This window comes from Diadema setosum, chromosome 10 (assembly GCF_964275005.1).
Source record: "Diadema setosum chromosome 10, eeDiaSeto1, whole genome shotgun sequence".
Lineage (NCBI taxonomy): Eukaryota > Metazoa > Echinodermata > Echinoidea > Diadematoida > Diadematidae > Diadema > Diadema setosum.
The window spans coordinates 19,185,278-19,203,607 of record NC_092694.1 but is presented as its reverse complement, the minus strand read 5'-3'; the positions used below and the strand labels follow the sequence as shown (position 1 = coordinate 19,203,607).

At 37.2% G+C, this 18,330-nt stretch overlaps 1 long non-coding RNA gene across 1 annotated transcript; it reads left to right on the top strand.

The window, feature by feature from the left end:
* Nucleotides 1–225: 225 nt before the first annotated feature.
* On the top strand, nt 226–11,436 carry LOC140234295 (uncharacterized). Its single transcript, XR_011901612.1, has 3 exons — nt 226–260; nt 10,796–10,826; nt 11,331–11,436. It is a non-coding gene; the product is annotated as an uncharacterized lncRNA (long non-coding RNA).
* The last annotated feature ends 6,894 nt before the right edge of the window (nt 11,437–18,330 follow it).

Genomic DNA, 18,330 nt, shown 5'->3' with positions numbered 1-18,330 from the left:
GATTTGTTTCAAATCGGACGCAGATTTTTTCTCTTATCCAGTCTAGAAAGGCAGAAAGAATTGGGCAAGACCCAAAGATTTCGGACAACTTTCTCTCTTCCTGGAAGATCGCATACACCATCGAGGACCATCTCACCCATTGCCTAACTGACCGTATTCATGTCAACTCGGGCAGCTCAACACCGGTCATCAACACGAGGATGACAGGATACAAACGTTGTTCAGGAGAAATGTTTACTGTCACGAGCAGACACTTTTGGGTAAGATTTGTATTTGTTGAAATATATGAAATACCCCTTTCCCTTCGTACTATTTAACGAAGTAACAGCGCACATCTCATTGGTGAACTATTTTCGCAAATTGAATAAAAAAAAACAAACAAACAAAAACAACCCTGTGGCTTTCTGTTATACACTTTGAGGTAAGTATTATTGTTCTGTCCGCATTATTGACAAGAATATCAGAGAGGTACAAGATCTGATTCATAGCAGCCAGCCCAGTCCAAAATGTATAATCCCATCATGTTTAACTTCATTCTTGGTGCGTGGTAGTAACGCAAGCGGTTAGAACTCTAAATCGCGATTGATGATGAGATTATCTTACTATGTGCAATTTATACTTTAGCCATGTTGCGTCCACTCTTGAATACAAGCGTAAAGAAAGTTGTGTGCTATGGTTGACAGGCAGTAATTTGTTAGAATCCTGTATAAATGTTTTGCAATTTGCGATCGGCTGGGAGACTCGTTTCTGTGTGAATACTATGTAAATCTCAACACATCTATACCAACTCGTCTAAAGATACGTGATTTAATCAGATCATTTAATGGAACATTTTCTCCGGGCTCCTTCGATTCTCAGAGACAACAGCGTAGACTCGTTGGATGTGATGAAAACCGTGACTGTATGGTGGAAAACTCAATTGAACATTCTAATGTGACGCATTTAAGAGAACAGAGGATGACGTTATCGGTAGTGTATAGTACGTTCTAAGCTCAGTGCTTGGAATGCTATCTCGAGGAGGTGATATGTCCTTCGACTTCTTCTCGAGACTTATACAGAATGATATTATGAGCTGCTTTTAGGGGCAGTGTCGAAATACTGAGGGGCGATGATATGAACAAGGAAGGAAAGGGAAAGAGAGGGAGACTGATTGCTTTGTGAGTGTATGGAACTGGATAATATCTCATGAATATCCGCTGAGAAAAGTATCGTGATGTAAAATAATGTAAGGAATGTATAACAGAGACCTGCAAATATTAGGTAGGTCCTATATGGCACGATTATTTTAAAACAATAGGCCTAACTTATCTATGAAAAAGGACAATTCGGACACTTTTAGTCGAACAATGACACGCACAGGTCTAAAGAAAGATAGAGGGAGAGAGAAAGAGAGAGAGAGAGAGAGAGAGATGGGGGAACGATCGGTGCAATGAATAGTCGTGAAAGCTTGAGTCAACGTTAACTTGTAACCGTCTTAATAAACCTCTCCACTCCTAAAAAAAAAGGACAGAACCCCATTTACACAAACAGAATCATTCAGATAATTACGTAAAGTCGAAACAAAATAGATGAACCTCTTTCGGCTTTCGGCGACGAAAGAGATCGACATCACAATCAATTAAATACTAAGTAGATTATGCTCCTCATGCCAGGGACTGTTACAGAGAATAGTAATACGTTTTTCTCTCGTAGTTATCATGGTTTGACATGAAAATGAAGTGATTTTTTTTCCAGGATTGTGACGCTAACAGACAATTCTAAATAGTGCCTGAATACACGCGAGACTAGCCATTTGTCACTGAGATGTTTCAAGTTTCGTTGTTCCCAGTCACTCCAGAGAGAAGAGTGTGTGAAATTATCATTGTCATAGAATTATGTAAGAGAGAAATTGATGCACTGACCTAATGAGACAAGTGAACATGGAGTTAGTAATCTGCTTTATAACATAATGTGTATATCCACCGTGAAAATAATTACGTATATACGAGGAATGTGTCTGGAATGGAAAGAAAACCATGGCTTTCATATCATGGGCGTAAATCCCGGGGGGATGGGGCGGGGGGGGGGGATATATCCCCCCCTGAAATGGAGGAGGGGGGGATGGCCTGTACAATCATCCCCCCCCCTGAAATTTGAGGAAAAAATGGAGGAAGCAGAAATGTGCTTTTATCAATATTGACATATTTTTATTGAAAGGCCAGCCTTCAGAGAGGTAACAGAGCTGAACAGTATTCCATCTTGTAGGATAATGTATACATAAGTTTCTCAAGCGCTCGCTCGCTTCGCTCGCTCGCGAAGAAAGTATTATCGACATTATGGTCCAGACGTTGACAACGTCAAATAGCACAGGCTTACATGTAAACATGATATGACGCGAGCAACTCGGGACCATCTGCAAATTATGTACGAAAACAAACAACAAACAATAACTAAAACCATACCGCCATAATTGAACCCCCTCCATTTCCTGAATTATTCCTGAAACGATGACGACTCTGATACATCTATGGGCATACCCAGGGATGATCAGGGGCGTCGAATCTATCTCGGGGAGGGGGGAGGCAAAGAGGCATTTGCCCCACCCCTGCGGAAGTGTTGGGGCAGAAAAGTCATTTGTCCCCCAAGCAATTCCCGAGATAAGGACAAATCTCGAACTTTCTTTGTGGAAAATTGTCCAAATACCGCCAGAACTATGCACCAGATTTCGTTGAATTGCAATCATAAGCATGCAAAAGCTCCGCTTCTGGATCCCTTTCGATAGATTTTGAACACTTTTGAGATTGACGTATTTCCTAGTATTTTATCAAAGAGCGTGCAGCAGATCTTTCACTTATAAAAGCTCCCTCATATGCAGAGGCGTCGATGGGGGGGGGGGGGATGGTACCCCATAAAAGTATTGGGGACAAACATATCATTTTGCTCCTCGTAACTCCCGAGATGTGGAAATGTTCTTACTTTTTTGATCGAAAACTGTCTAAATATTTCATCCAAAGATGGCTGAATTTCAATTCTACAAAATAATACAAAATCTCCCTCGTGTAAGAGGGGTTAGGCCTACCCCATGCCTCCTACACCCTCCCTGTTCAGTCCTTTCTACTTAATACACTTTAGATTAACATATTTTAAAATGTTTCATCTAAAGTGTGCACCAGGTCTGTTACTTCAGTTTAGAAAAAAATGCAAAAGTTCCGTGGGTCGAGATATCTATAGATACCAACGGAGGGTTCCCCCTCCCCCCCCCCAAAAAAAACCTGATGTTGCTGCCAGTAAATGCCAGCAGTTGCGCCCGTTGCGCCCCTCTTAATTTCCAAAGCGTGCTCTACAAAAGGTGTTTTTGGACCGTAAGATGTCAAAATTTCCAAGCTCGCTCGCTCGCATTTAATCGCAATGCTATTCTCCCGATGTTGCTGAAAGTTTTTGCCCACAGTTGCACCCGGTGCGCCCCCTTAATTTCCAAAGCGAAAATGTATAGCTACAAACGGTAGTTTTTGGACTTTAAATTGTCTAAATTTTCAAGCTCGCTCGCTTTGCTCGCTCGCATTTAATCGTTATGCCATTCTCCTAATGTTGCTGCCAGTAACTGCCAGCAGTTGCGCCCGGTGCGCCCCCCCCCTTTAATTTCCAAGGCGAAAAAATAAAGCTTTACAAACGGTAGTTTTGCGACTGTAAAATGTCAAAATTTTTCAAGATCGCTCGCTTCGCTCGCTCGCATTTAATCGTTATGCTATTCTCCTGATGTTGCTGCCAGTAACTGGCAGCAGTTACGCTCGTTGCGCCCCCCTTAATTTCCAAAGCAAAAAATAGAGCTACAAACGGCAGTTTTGGGACTGTAAAATGTCTAAATTTCAAGCTCGCTCGCTCCCCTCGCTCGCAGTTAATCGTTATGCCATTCTTCTGATGTTGCTGCCAGTAATTGCCAGCAGTTGCGCCCGATGCTTCCCTCCCCTCCTTAAAGGTACTAGCCCACATTTGCAAACCCACGAAAATCAAAACTGCATAAAACAGGTCCAATATGACTTCAAGTACAAGTTATAACAGTAACATACCTCACCTGTCGCTCTTTGTCTATACCATTCGATAACAGAGAGAAAATCATCGTTTTAAAATCAATTTTCAAACTGGGTCAACCCGACCCAAAATCGAATTACGAGCGCGGGCTATAGCTACGTACATTGTACATGTAACACGTACGTGGACCGGAGCTATCGAGCGTTATACGCATGCATACGGATTACGGTGCATTTTCATTTATTTTTTATGAAAGTAATGGACTAATTGAAACGAAATTTTGCACAGGTGTAACTGCAATCATACCCAAACTCCATGCTAACTATGAGACCAATTGCTGCAGGTTTACAAATGTGGGCTAATACCTTTAATATCCAAAGCGAAAAAATATAGTTACAAACGGCAGTTTTTGGACAGTAAAATGTCAAAATTTTCAAGCTCGCTCGCTTCGCTCGCTCGCATTTAATCGTTATGCCAATCTCCTGATGTTGCTGCCGGTAATTGCCAGCAGTTGAGCCCGGTGCGCAACCCCTTTCGAAAGCGAAAAAATATAGCTACAAACGGCAGTTTTTGTACTGTGAAATGTCAAAATTTTCAACGCTCGCTCGCATTCAATTTTTATGCAATTCTCCTGATGTTGTTCCAAGTAATTTGTTGTTTCACGCCGTCATTCTAAAAAACTTACAAATGTTGTTCAATGACTGCGCTGTGGAATGTATGACATATCGTTATGTACTGCAGTCCCCATTAAGTTTGCAGACTGACAGCGCACGCACACACGCGCACACACACATACACACGCAAGCACGCATAAGCATACACACCCTCAAAATTACTTTTCCACGAGGTGCCCCCCTAATGTCTTGACCCATGGTACGCCACTGTGTGTGTGTGTGTGTGTGTGTGTGTGTGCGTGTGTGTGTGTGTGTGCGTGTTGGGGGCACCAAGCTTCTCCACCCCACACCCCTCCCAAGGCTGCGCCGGTCCAGTTATGGGCTTGTAATCGTGGTGATGGTGACTATCGCCGATCATCCCCCCCCCCCCCCCCCACTCCTCAGTACGGATTTACGCCGTTATTTCATATATCTTAACCTTCATTCAAGAATATGTCATGAATATAACATTCTTTCAGTGTTATACTATGAATGTTATACATTCCTAATAAGGCTTGTGAATATAACAATCCAAATTCAAATACATTTATATCGAAAGTCCGTCATGGTATCTAACTTTCAGTGTTGTTGTTCTCAATATGAGTATCCCCTGTAACTTTATGACGTCATAATGACAGTTAAGTTTAAAATTGAGAGTTACTCCATATCATCCCACAACAACAATGTGTATCTGTATGGTATTTGGTATTAGATGAGAAGAGTATCATACTATTTTTTTTTTCTTGTTCTTCTTCTCCGCCATATCCATGTTCCTTCTTGAAACCAATGTTGTAACTGCATGTGTTTTCTTTATACTGACCATTAAAGTTGTCGATACTGTACCCTTTCGTCTTGGTTCATTTCTTTGTACATGTACTAGTATGTACCCCATACTCTCAAAACAAAACAAAAAACAAAACAAAAAAACAAAACAAATGCAAATCATAAGCCTGCTTATATTCAAGAATCTTCCATGCTCCCTTCATATTGAATTATCAGTTTTGTATTGTTTGGGTTTTTATATCCGTAATAGAGTCACATTGATATTGTGTACTTTTGAGTCTTTCTTTCTTTCTGTCAGGTCCTGCTTATAACACCCGTAAAACATTTTTGTACTGTCACTGCTTATGGTACTTAGATTCCAAATTGTATGGAAATTAGGACTTATAATCTAATTCTAACAACTGCCGAGTGACAGTATCTGCCATAAAATCAATATACTGTTGTTTACTTGAAGTTCTTATAGTTCTATAAGTATTGTGTTGATAAAATCCCTGGTAGCTGAATGGCGAAATGACAGTCATCATGACAGTCATCATAAAAAGAAAAATGAGGGAAATTTAATCCAAATAATGATTATGGAGAAGATTATCCTTGCCCTTTCTTCGCAACAAAACCTTGCCCTTTAATATATAATACCTTGTAATATCTGCCAGACAAAGAATGGCAAGGTGAATTGTTTCATGGGAAACTTTGAGCGATGCTTGTTTACTAGCCCAGATGTGCACTGAAATCATTATTTCATCCAAGGTTTTTATTCAATAATCGATAAACCAATATGTAGGGCTATCATACTCGACTGAGATCGTGCATTAAATTAGCTTGGTGTATTCGTTCTACCCATTCACTTCCAAGGTTCAGTTTTTAGTGGCACCGAAAACCGAACTAGGTTACTCGCTGGAAACAATATTTGTGTGTGTGTGTGTGTGTGCGCGCGCTCGTGTATGCGTGTGTGTGTGTGCATGTATGTGTGCATGCGAATGGATTATCCAAGAGTTAATTTTACGGACTTGAAAAAAAAAGGGAAAAAAGAAAGAGCAGATAAATGCAGTATACATACAGTATATGCCTATAGTTCGATGAAACCAAAGAAGAGCACTGAAAACCGAGTCGTCTGATGCTGGCAATACAGGAGATGTGTATCTGTGGCTGTTGATAAAATGTTGTGCATGTATAGATAAGTGTTGTACAAGTATCATACATGTAGATCTACATAGTTACAGGAAATAGGAAAAAAAAAAAACGACGGGGAGACGGTTGATGCAGATGTGATTATTATGTGGAGTTCATAGTTATTTATACATTTGTTAATTAATTAATTAATTTATCTTATTTATTTATCTATTCATTTATTTTCTATCAATTAATTTATATATCTATTTTAATTAATTAATTTACTTATTTATTTCATTATTATTATTATTTTTTTTTTGGGGGGGGGGGGGGTTTATACGCTATGATTTGCACATAATATTTTTTTTTTCCCGAAAGTAAACCCTACAAGGTTATTTGATTTATTTGTTTTATTGCATTTAAAGAGTTTCAGAAAGATGTAAGATATTTAAGTTTATATAGTTATTTCTGGAGGTATCAATATTAGTATTGCATTATCTATTTTATTAAGGTTTTTCTCGTTTTCTGTTGATTAGACAGGAAGGCGGAATTGTTAGGGGTTGTTGTTTTAATAGGGTGTCACCCTAAGATGCAAAAAAAAAAAAGTGGCAGAACGGCCGGTGATCCATTAAGGTAGCTGAAGTTTCTCCAGCTGCGCAACGATTTGGTTTGTGATATCTCGTAAAAGATTGTCTATTTTGTTATTGTAACGTGCATAAAGCTGCAGAATGGTGATTTTTATTCACCGTAGCGGAAGTTGCTTAAGTGAAGACAATTTCAGTTTGACAGCGTGTATATCATTTTGTTAATAGGTGAGGTATTAAGCAAAAGGTTTGTTAGACGTAAAACAGTAATCATATACAGAGTAATGGGAAATTGAGGAAAAGTAAATAATTTCTGTGTAAGAGTTTTATCAAAGGTGGTGACTATCAAATTGATATAACTGTGGTTTGTGAGTATATAGACGTGAGTTTGCATTGGAGGGGATATCAATCCTTTTTGTGTTTTTTTTTTTCATTCTTGTGTAAAGAGAAAGCTGTTTGTATATTCAAGGGCAAATAAGATATGTATGAATTTGTCTGGGTTGTTAGAGGATATTATTGTATGGAACAGATTTTCTGTTGAATGCAACTACAAAAAATAAGGGGAGTGTTCCTTTGAGTATAACTGTACGGAAAGGGGAAAGTGTACGTGCATTGATAGGGAGATCAAGGTACGGCGCAACGAGTCAGTGAGTTATATTTCTGGTATCTGTTCGAGGCCTAGGTATAAAACGTATAGAATTATGATGGTCTCGCAAAATGAGAACGGCAAGAAGGTAAAAAAACAAACAAACAAGGAAATGAATATGTATAGCAGACCCCAAAAAAGGAGAATAAAAATAATGATAATAATGATGATGATAACAATAATAATAGTAATAATAATAATAATAATAATAATAATAATGGTAATAATAATGAGAAGAAGAAGAAGAAGAGGAAGAAGAAGAAGAAGAAGAAGAAGAAAAAGAATTATCGGTAAATGTTTAGAGGTGGAGTGGAATAGTTTTGGAAAAGGGAGCGGGTCATTGTAATGCCAAGATTCACTCCAGAAAGCACCTGAAGAAAGGCAGTAATGGTGTCAGAGGTAAATATCAGCAATTTCTGCAAGATTGTTGCCAAAGCAACCACCATGTTTTAGAGGCAATGTGACTGAATGATCAAGTTGTTGATGGCAAACCAAGTTTGAACTTGAACCAGGCATTCTTAGACATTTATATTATGTTTTTAGTATCTTATCACGAAGACTCATTAGTTTCCGCAATCTTAAGTGTTTCCATGACAACGGATATATATTTTTTTAATCATTTCCATGAGCTTTAATGACCAAGACTTCGCTTACATATGAACGGGTAACTTTAAGTCTATAAGATTAATCACTTTATTAGACACATTCGATATATACTGTGTAATGGGAAATATAAAGGAAATTACTAAAAAAGCCCGAACGTTTGCCCTTCAGCAAGGCACTTTGTCCACATTGGTGCCCTCCACCAAGGAGTATAAATGAGTAGGATGAGAAAGTTGATCGTGGAATCCTCGAATATATCCGAGCCGGGGCAGCCTTCCCACTCCATTATAGTATGCCTACTCTACCGGATCTTTAAGTTTATTTTGATGGAATTCGGGGAAGAATAAGGACTGGATATGAATATTCGTTACGTGGTTTCCCAACATGGTGCCGATGCCTACCAAGGGGGCTTCACTATACTGAGCGATCTCAACGAAAGAGAAGATTCGTAATTCCAGATCGTGTCAAATTAGAATGGAAAATTTTCATTTCAAAACATGAAAAATAGTCGATAGCGCGAGCAACAGATTTTGTACTCACAATCAACTTGAAGACGATTTCTCAAGGCCTTTTCTCTATTTCTTTCTTTCACAGGCTTATACTTTGCAAAACCACACAATGTTTGTTCGTATTGTTGCTTTAATGGAAATATCACCAAGACGAAAGCACATTACTACTATAAAAGAAGATTCTTACTTTTCATTCTTCAATTTTAGAAAACATTTAGAGAGAGTAAAAATGAGACAACTCTATCATAATTATCAAAGGTCAAGGAAGCCTTGTCAAATATTATGCAAATCTAATCGATGAATCTACTTTAAATGGGCGTGTATCGCATGATGAGACCGATTTCGTATTGTTGCTTTAATGAAAATATCGCTAAGACGAAGCACATTACTGCTATTAATAAAAGAAGATTCTTACTTTTTCATTCTACAATATTAGAAACATTTTAGGAAGAGTAAAAATGAGACAACTCTCTCATAATTATCAACGGTCAAGGAAGCCTTGTCAAATGTTATGCAAATTATATTGATGAATCTACTTTAAATGGGCGTGCATCGCATGATGATATCGTGCATATGTGTAGGCCCTAATGCATGACATCGGATGTGTATATAGGCTACACTTCATAGTAGTTTACAAACAAATGACAACAAACCGGGGTTGTAAGCATCATCAGGAGTAAAGCGGCTGATCGCTGAGTTTTTCAAAGGTTTTTGAAAGACATAACAAATTAATTAAGAATTTAGGGATATTTTACCGCGCATGAAAAAAAAAAAAAAAAAAAACCACCCCAGTTAGACTATTGAAATTAGCAATGTGTGGTTTAAACGTTGCTATCACTAACTCCTTGATTTCCACAAAATGTCTAATTTGAGGTCAGATTTGATGAAATCTCTACCAAAAAGACTTACTCTGTTTATAAACGTCATATGAACTTGGTCTGGCATTTTGATCTATCAAGAAACAAACAAACAAACAAGCAAACAAACAAACAAAAGCCCCCCCCCCCCACACACACAAAAAAAACCTTGCACACTTTTCTCTTTTATTTGATGAAACAAATAATGAGCAAACGAATTACAATTATATAAACCGGTTCCATGACATTTGCTCTTTCGACGATTGCTCCCATGAAATATCTGCATGCTACATAAGCCAAACATAAATTCTACCCGTGGACAAACAAAACCCTATAACCCTAATCTTAATCCTCACATCAAACCTAAAACCCTATCACAACAGTAACCCTTACCCTAAATTTTAAGTAAGAAAATAATACTGGGGCAACTGTCGCAGCAGCAAATGTCGTGTCATCATTTTAATCAAACCAGCGATGAAATGACACAATGATCTCGCTTTCGTCTCAACTGGATACTCGGTACCCCCTACCCAGTTACGAACGCTGCAGTTGGCTGTGAATGAATTTGTACAGCACTAATGATAGTGCGCCACCTGCGACGGGAGTGAGCAGAATGCCTCCCTTTACTCTGCACATTTTGAAAACGGGGCAAGAGACAGATGTTCAAACCAAGTCAGCAGGGACATTGAATGAAACACAAATTTCCAGCTAGGGAAACCTGATCTAAAATGTTTTATATGATTTGTGTAGGTAGTATACTGTTAATACTGGTGACCTCTAGTGGCTGTATAAACATTACATGTGTATTTTCTACAGCAAGACGATCATGAGCTAGAGATTCAAACTGTGCGTGTGTGTTTGTAAAATGGAAAAACCAATTAAATGTGCTTTGATTATTTCATTGCAAACTTAACAATTTGGACTCTGGTGTCTTATATTTTCAAATGTACCCTAACTAGTATTCTGAATCAAAGTTGTTTGTTACCTGTGTGCATACTATGAAGGCTTATAATTGCAGTTTATTCACATCTCATACATTCAGGGCCCTGTGGAATGAAACGTCCAGATCAAACGTAAGTTCAAATTTATAATCAAACGTAAGTATTACAAAAACAAAAAAAAATTAAACATAACTCAAGTTTGATTTTATAGAGTTTTATGTAACATGATTTGTGTTTGATCCTGAATTATATTTGTTTCTTACGTTTGATTTGAACTTGATTTCGGCATGAAAACATTTATGCAACAGGGCCCTGGTCTCTTCTCCGTCACTCTCTCATTCACTCAGTCAACTTCATACATGTCTCTTTTTTTTGTCCTTTCTGTACTGAATTCCAAAATCCCAGTTGACTTATTACCTCCGCCAAGGGGGGAGGTTATGTTTTTGTTACTGTTGGCTTGTGTGTTTGTCCATGTGCAAAATAACTCAAAAAGTTGTGCACGGATTTGAATGAAACTTGCAGGAAAGATTTAGAATGATACAAGTAACAATCCATTAACTTTTGGTAGTGATCTGAGAATTATGGTGGAAAAATATTCAGAAAGGTCCATGTGCATTTTTGTTATCCCTTACACAGCCATAATGATATCATGTGGACGCAAGCATGGAAAACTCCACATTGACATTTTGGCAGGTAGGGTCAATGAACCGCATGAGATTCATACATCCTAGCAGATTTGGGGGTCTTACGATGATTTCTGTTGCAAGGAGGCTCTGCCAGCACAAAAGTGAGCACATGAACCCCCATTTTTACAATTGTTCTGCATTACGTAACCCTTCTTCTACAATTTGATAAAGTTTCGTAATAATAACATGGGTTTTGAATGTACAGCATGACATTCATGAACCCCACTTAATCAGGGCACCCAAAATAGGTTTATAACCAGATTTGGGGGTCCTCGGATGATTTCTATCATATGGGGGTGCTACCAGCACAAAAACTAGCACATGAACCCCCACTTGTTATTGTTTTTCTGGAAAAAGTAAGCCTTCTTCTACAATTTGGTCACGTTTCGTGAAAATGACATGGGTCTTGAATGTACAGCGTGAGATTTATGAACGCACCCTGCCAGGGCATCCCTGCATAGGTTCCTGACCAGATTTTGGGGATTTACGATGATATATGTCACATGGGGCGCTGCTAGCACAAAAACGAGCACATGAACCCCCACTTGTTATTGTTTTTCTGATATTAGTAAGCCTTCTTCTACAATTTGGTCAAGTTTCGTGAAAATGACATGGGTTTTGAATGTACAGCATAAGTTTTAAGAACCCACCCTGTCAAGGCATCCCTGCACAGGTTCCTGAACAGATTTTGGGGACTTACGATGATGTCGCATGGGGGTGCTGTTAGCACAAAAACGAGCAGATGAACCCCCACTTTTTATTGTTTTTCTTGAATTAGTAAGCCTTCTTCTACAATTTGGTCAGGTTTCGTGAAAGTGACATGGGTTTTGAATGTACAGCATAAGTTTTATGAACCTTGTCCTTTAGCTCACCCCTAACAGAAAACGTCGATGAGAAGGATTTGAGAAATTTCGGTGTTTTCTGCCGCGTGAAGGCACTGCTTGGTCAAGAATGAGAGTGTAAACCCTAACTTTAAAACCTTTTCCTGGTTTTGGGTACCCTTTTCTGCAATTCTTGCAAATTTGGAGAAAATAACGTGGATTAAGAAAGAACTATGGGTATTTAAGTTTGTCATTGCAGATTTTGTTGCTAACCACGGTCTTGATCCTGTAACGCTATCATTTTGGTACAGGACGGCAGATCAGTCATATTGTTCAAAGTCCTGTAGAAGAAAAACAAGCACATGAACCTATGGTTTTATTTACATATTTGGGCTCAGGATGGGTCAAAGTTACGGTATGGAAAGTTTGAAGAAAATGACATGGACTTCACTTTAACTGAGGAACGTCCTTAACATGTTTCAGCAATACATATCATCACATCAATCATCTGTCTCTATAGTACACTGTAAAAACAATGATTCGCTATACATACTCATCATCAGTCCATTTCTCTAACAAACAATGCACTCCTAAAATGTTATACTGCAACTCAAATGCGGCATGGAAGAAAATAAGACACAGTCCACATACATAGCACCTGTATTTACTGATAAAACTTTATTCTACATTTCCATTGCATTGTACTTGACTGTACATTGCACATACAGCTGGGGATAAATGAATCCAAATTAGGATTTGCCATATTTTTCCATATAAAATAATTGATATAATCTCTAATGCAGTACCCTCTTATTCCAAAATAAGTAGAACAAATTAAAACTAATGTTTTGAGAAGTAAACTAAATATCAAGGCGGAATTACACGCACTTGGTAGGAAGTCTCCTTCTCTTCATGATTCCATAATGTCAACTATCTTCACATCATCCTGTCACTTTGTCATAAAAGTTATACAGTAGCGGCTGGAAATGGAATAAAGATTACTCTCATTTTAGAGCAATAAAGAATATTGGGACACTCTGTATGTCGGGTACATATCATAACCCTTTTTCTGTTCATTTGACTGCAAACAGTGGTAACTGACAAACTGCATATCTCAACCTTTAATTCGGACCAAAAGTCTTCACCACTCTGCTCCAGATTATTTGTTAAAGGTAGACTCTACATATATAAACTTAATGGCATCTACTGAGTACTGTGAGGCTTGTTTATCAGTAAACAGCTCATTCTGCATATTGGAATATCCAAATACAGGAATCATTATGGATGTGACTTTAACCCTATTATGCAAATTTGGAAAATCAATCGCAAGACTTGCAAATAACTTTTCTTTGTTATTGTCTTAAAGAAGACATTTTGCAAGTGCAAGACAAAAAAAAAAAAAAAAAAAGAAGAGAAGGATAACAATAGAGAGAGAGAAAAAAAAAAATCTATGCCCTACAAAATTGTGAAGTTGTAGGGTCCTCACCAACTGTTGGATTCCATTGAAATATTGTATATATTGCATAATGCATAAACCATCACATGTCCTTAAACTCATTATAGTGCCAAATCTCTACTGGGAAGAAATGCTTGTCTTATCATAGGACAAAAGTAATACTTATTCATGTGAGCTAGATTTATGATATCCATTACAGACTTCCTTTTTTTTCATTGCTACAGATATTATAGCTGTGATTACATGCACCATATGATAATCACATACTTGTAACAATACAAATTACTTGTATTGTAATACTATTCAGTTTTGACATTGCAATGAACATATACTCCTGGAAAGGTACATAATGCTAGTGTACCTCTGCTCTGTTTAATGGAATTTGATGAATCTGATTCACTTCGTAATGGTCCTTTTAATGCCATCTCATAATCTTGTGTATATTTACACAAATCCAAATTTGTTCTCTTCACAGATACACACAAAGTCAGATACAACGCTAGGAGAGTATATTATCAAATGGTCTTACATTTACAAAGATCTCCTTGAAACTGTCCTATTAACTTTCTAAAGATGTAAGCCTGGAATTAACTAAAAAATTTGGAGAGCAAAAGGTAAAAATGATATCTCTTTTGTATTTCAAATCTGCTAGCATTCGAATTTTCATATCAAATAATTGCAAAAGTAACATCCAATGTCCCTTTATGTCACTTGATGTAATGTAAATGGTAAAATTTTCCCCCGGTATGGTCTTCCATGATACAAATCAAGAAGAAATGTGACACAGGTACATGTGTATGCATCTAACAAGACAGAAATGCAAATATCACAGAACAGCAAATGCACGTTTGGTAATGTAAAACTGAGCTGCAAAACACAGAAGTGCAAGCAGCCTCTGAGCATAAAGCAGCCAAATAGATTCTAATTGCCTGTGACTGAAGCTTGTGATCGCACCTTTCTATCTTATCATCATTACACACACATCCCTTTCTCTTCAGTCTTTCCATATATATATATGATTGCAAATTTTAACATAGGATATATGCTTACATACAATACTACTGGAGGAAGTGCATAAAGTACTTTGGGTGTTCATGTCTTCACACAGCTCATTCAACTGTATGAATTACATGTAAATGTGCACACACATTTGATTTTCATGAGAAATGAAATAAATCACATGTCGATGGAAGAAGTTCCATTATGGATCTGACACTCACACTACACAATTCACTGCTGAAATAACTTGGAATTGCTCTGTCACTTTATTCTGGCACCTAAATGTTACTGAATTTCCTCTGCTTTCCTTTTATCGCTAATTACAACATAAACACCAAAATATGAGCTGTTAAACTGGCTACTGTATACACTGTTATTTTCCTGTACAGATATTTTTGCGAATCGACGCCGATGCTTACGTTAATGCTCTATTAACACATGGCATGGAGTAATTTTCGCGTGTTGTTGAATTCGCGATCCAACTGTGATTCGCGAAATTCGCAAAAATTAAACCCTCGCGAAAATAACAGCTTATACAGTATCTTAAGACTCCCAATATATATATATATATATATATATATATATATATATATATATATATATATATATATATATATATATATATCTCACTCTTCCTAACAGTCAGAGTTACAAAAAGCATCATTCAGACACTTATGTTTCTTTGAGTATTTATGTTTGAATGAAATAATCAAAGGACACATGTACAAACAGGCCAAGTTGGTAAACAAATGGAACAAGAAAGCACTCAAAAACTGAGACACAATTATTCCATTTCAAAGTGAAAAAATGAAACACACCACCAGACAGAGACACAAAATGTATTACAGTGATGTACTTGCACCCAATTCACCACACAGATGTTGTATCATGCAATTTTACTGCTCATCCTTTATTGAGCATACTATGATTTGCACCAAGCTCTGAATTCTCAAATTTGAGGGTAGTACAGGAAATGTTATTCCTATCTGGGTTTATTACTGTAGAGTAATTTTTGCACAATCTTACAACATATTCCATTCCATCCTATTGAAATTACATAATCATCTTTACAGTGTCATACTGTAAGTGTCAGTCCATGTTATGACAAAACAAATTATATGAATTATACAGCAATTAATCAAATAATCTTTTCATCAGTCTCCAGCAAACAAAATGTTCTGTGGCCTTCTGACTTCATAGAATAGATTACACTGTACTTATGCCATTTTGAAGAGCAAAGACAAATGTCAATGACACCACAAAATCATGCCAATCAGTAATTCCATTTTGACTGTATACATTATTTCACAATATAAACGTAATATGTAGGAAATTTAAAATTCCATGGAGGGTGCATTGATGACAATGCATTTTCACGAGTCTAGTATTGGTGGTACATGCTGTCCTTTTTGTTATGAATGCACACAAGCCAAACACAATGAATAGCAATTAAATAGAAATGATGGCAAATTGCTACTTTCCAATCCAGGTGAGTATGATGAAATATTCAAGGCCAAAGAGTATGCTCCAAGGCCCTGGCTCTGCAGATCACTGAGTTTGTGGCACCCTGATTTGCATTGCACTTTCTCATCCTAAACTGTATTTTGTAAAAGGTTCTGTGTCATGGCTCATGCCGATTTGTCTTAACCAATGAAACACGAAGGAAGTACACTGACAATTTACACAAGTATGCTGTTTTACCAGCAAAAATTATAATGTAACATGAAAAATCCCCAAGACATGGGTATGATGATAAAGCATATCTCTTGGGTTTGTAGCAAGATCCTCTTTTTCTCACATATTTTGTATGCAATGGATCATTGGGATCAGAGCCACTTGTGGCAGCAGTGTCAGATGTTAATATAAAAGAATCCATGTGATGATGTGGTTGCCTTCATTTGTGCTTTCTATAACACACTCAAGCATATAAAACATCATATTCTACATACACAGAGACAGAGGAAACAGCTGCATTGAATGGTCACAACATCCATACATGCAGGCAATAAAAATAAAAACCCACACAATCGGTGCTCTAAGTTGAATTCTTAAAAAAAAATCACAAGGGATCCGTTTTTGAGCGCACATGGAAATTATGCAGTATAGTGTGTTATCACGCAAATTCAAAACAAGGGTTAAATGACTTGATAGACAGAATTAGACCTTTGACTATGCCATCCAGGAAGGAGGCAACATACCCCATGGGTTACAGCTAGCCAACTCTGGAGTAGATAGACGAGCATCACAAGCATGGAAGTTTGACTGCTGAATGCAGGGAGTACTAGCCATCACACACAGACAGCATCTCCTGCTGTCAACAGTTATCATGTGGAGAAGAACTGATTCGCTGATTCTCAGCATGACACAAGTTTATCTCAGATAAATGAAAATCATACTCAAATATGAGCTTTTCTGTTCATACTATAGAAACTTTTTCATCTTGATAGTCACTTCTTTTTGAATGCTGCATCAAGTATACATTCTGCAAAATTAATATGAAAGAGAGGAAAATTGCAACTGTATGGTAATATGCAGCTGCACTGAATCATGTCAACAACCCTGATCCTGCAAATATATACAGAACTAAACTTTTAGAGGAAAACATATGCACACTTAAAATGAAAAAAACAAACGAACCAACAACAAACAAACAGACAAACTTTGATATTGGTACAAGAACACAGCAAAATATTTGCAAAACAAAAGCATAAATTAAGAATTTAGAAAACTGTGCATAATGTATTGTATGTAAAAATCACTGAAAATAATTTTAGCCAATATCAAATATCACTTTCTGAATCATACACATTCTTTTTAAACAAAGCATATACAAACATCCACAGAACAGAAAATACAACACTAAAACAGATTGACAAAAGTTTTAGGATCATTCTTTTCATCACATGACAATTGTGATGTTGACAAACTGTGCTCATAATGGGGTTTTCCATATCAGTAGCTTCAATACATACACAGCACAGTTGTATTTTAGTCCCATGAATTAACTAACTTTCACTGATTACGCTCCATTCATTGCTTTTACAATGTGTGCTGTATAGTATATCAAACATAGACCTACCATCCCTATCATACTTAAATCACAGAGTGAGGAAGGTTACTTTCTACATTAATATGCAAATGGCAGTTCAGGTGACTTTGCTTCATAATGTCATGTTCACTTATTTTGCCCTCTTGCCAAAATGGGACTTCTCTTGAACAAAAATGTATTGGTATGGGAGTTACATGAATACAGATTGTGCATCTACCTCTGAGCAAACAGCAACACAGTTATCTGAGTTGAGCCTATAAAGCAATGAAGAAATGTTTCCTGATGTCTTTTTCTGTTTTCATACTACACTGAGATGCTCCATACAATGATAAAATAAGATTTCTACATGAAAGAAAACCAGCTTTTTCCTCTACTAATTCTCTACGTAATGCATATATGGCATGCATCAAACTTTTTAGACAACCACACCAAGAAGTAAACTTCTCTGCCATATCATAGAGATCATTCTCTCAAGGCAAAGAAATTTTTAGTACGGTATCTGAATATAAAGTGCTACACATAACAGGTGCTGCATAAAACTATTACCTTATAGTTACAGCAGAAGATATTTGAATACACAAAAAATCCCTTTTCCAGTTATATAGTTTCTATTAGTAATAAGCCT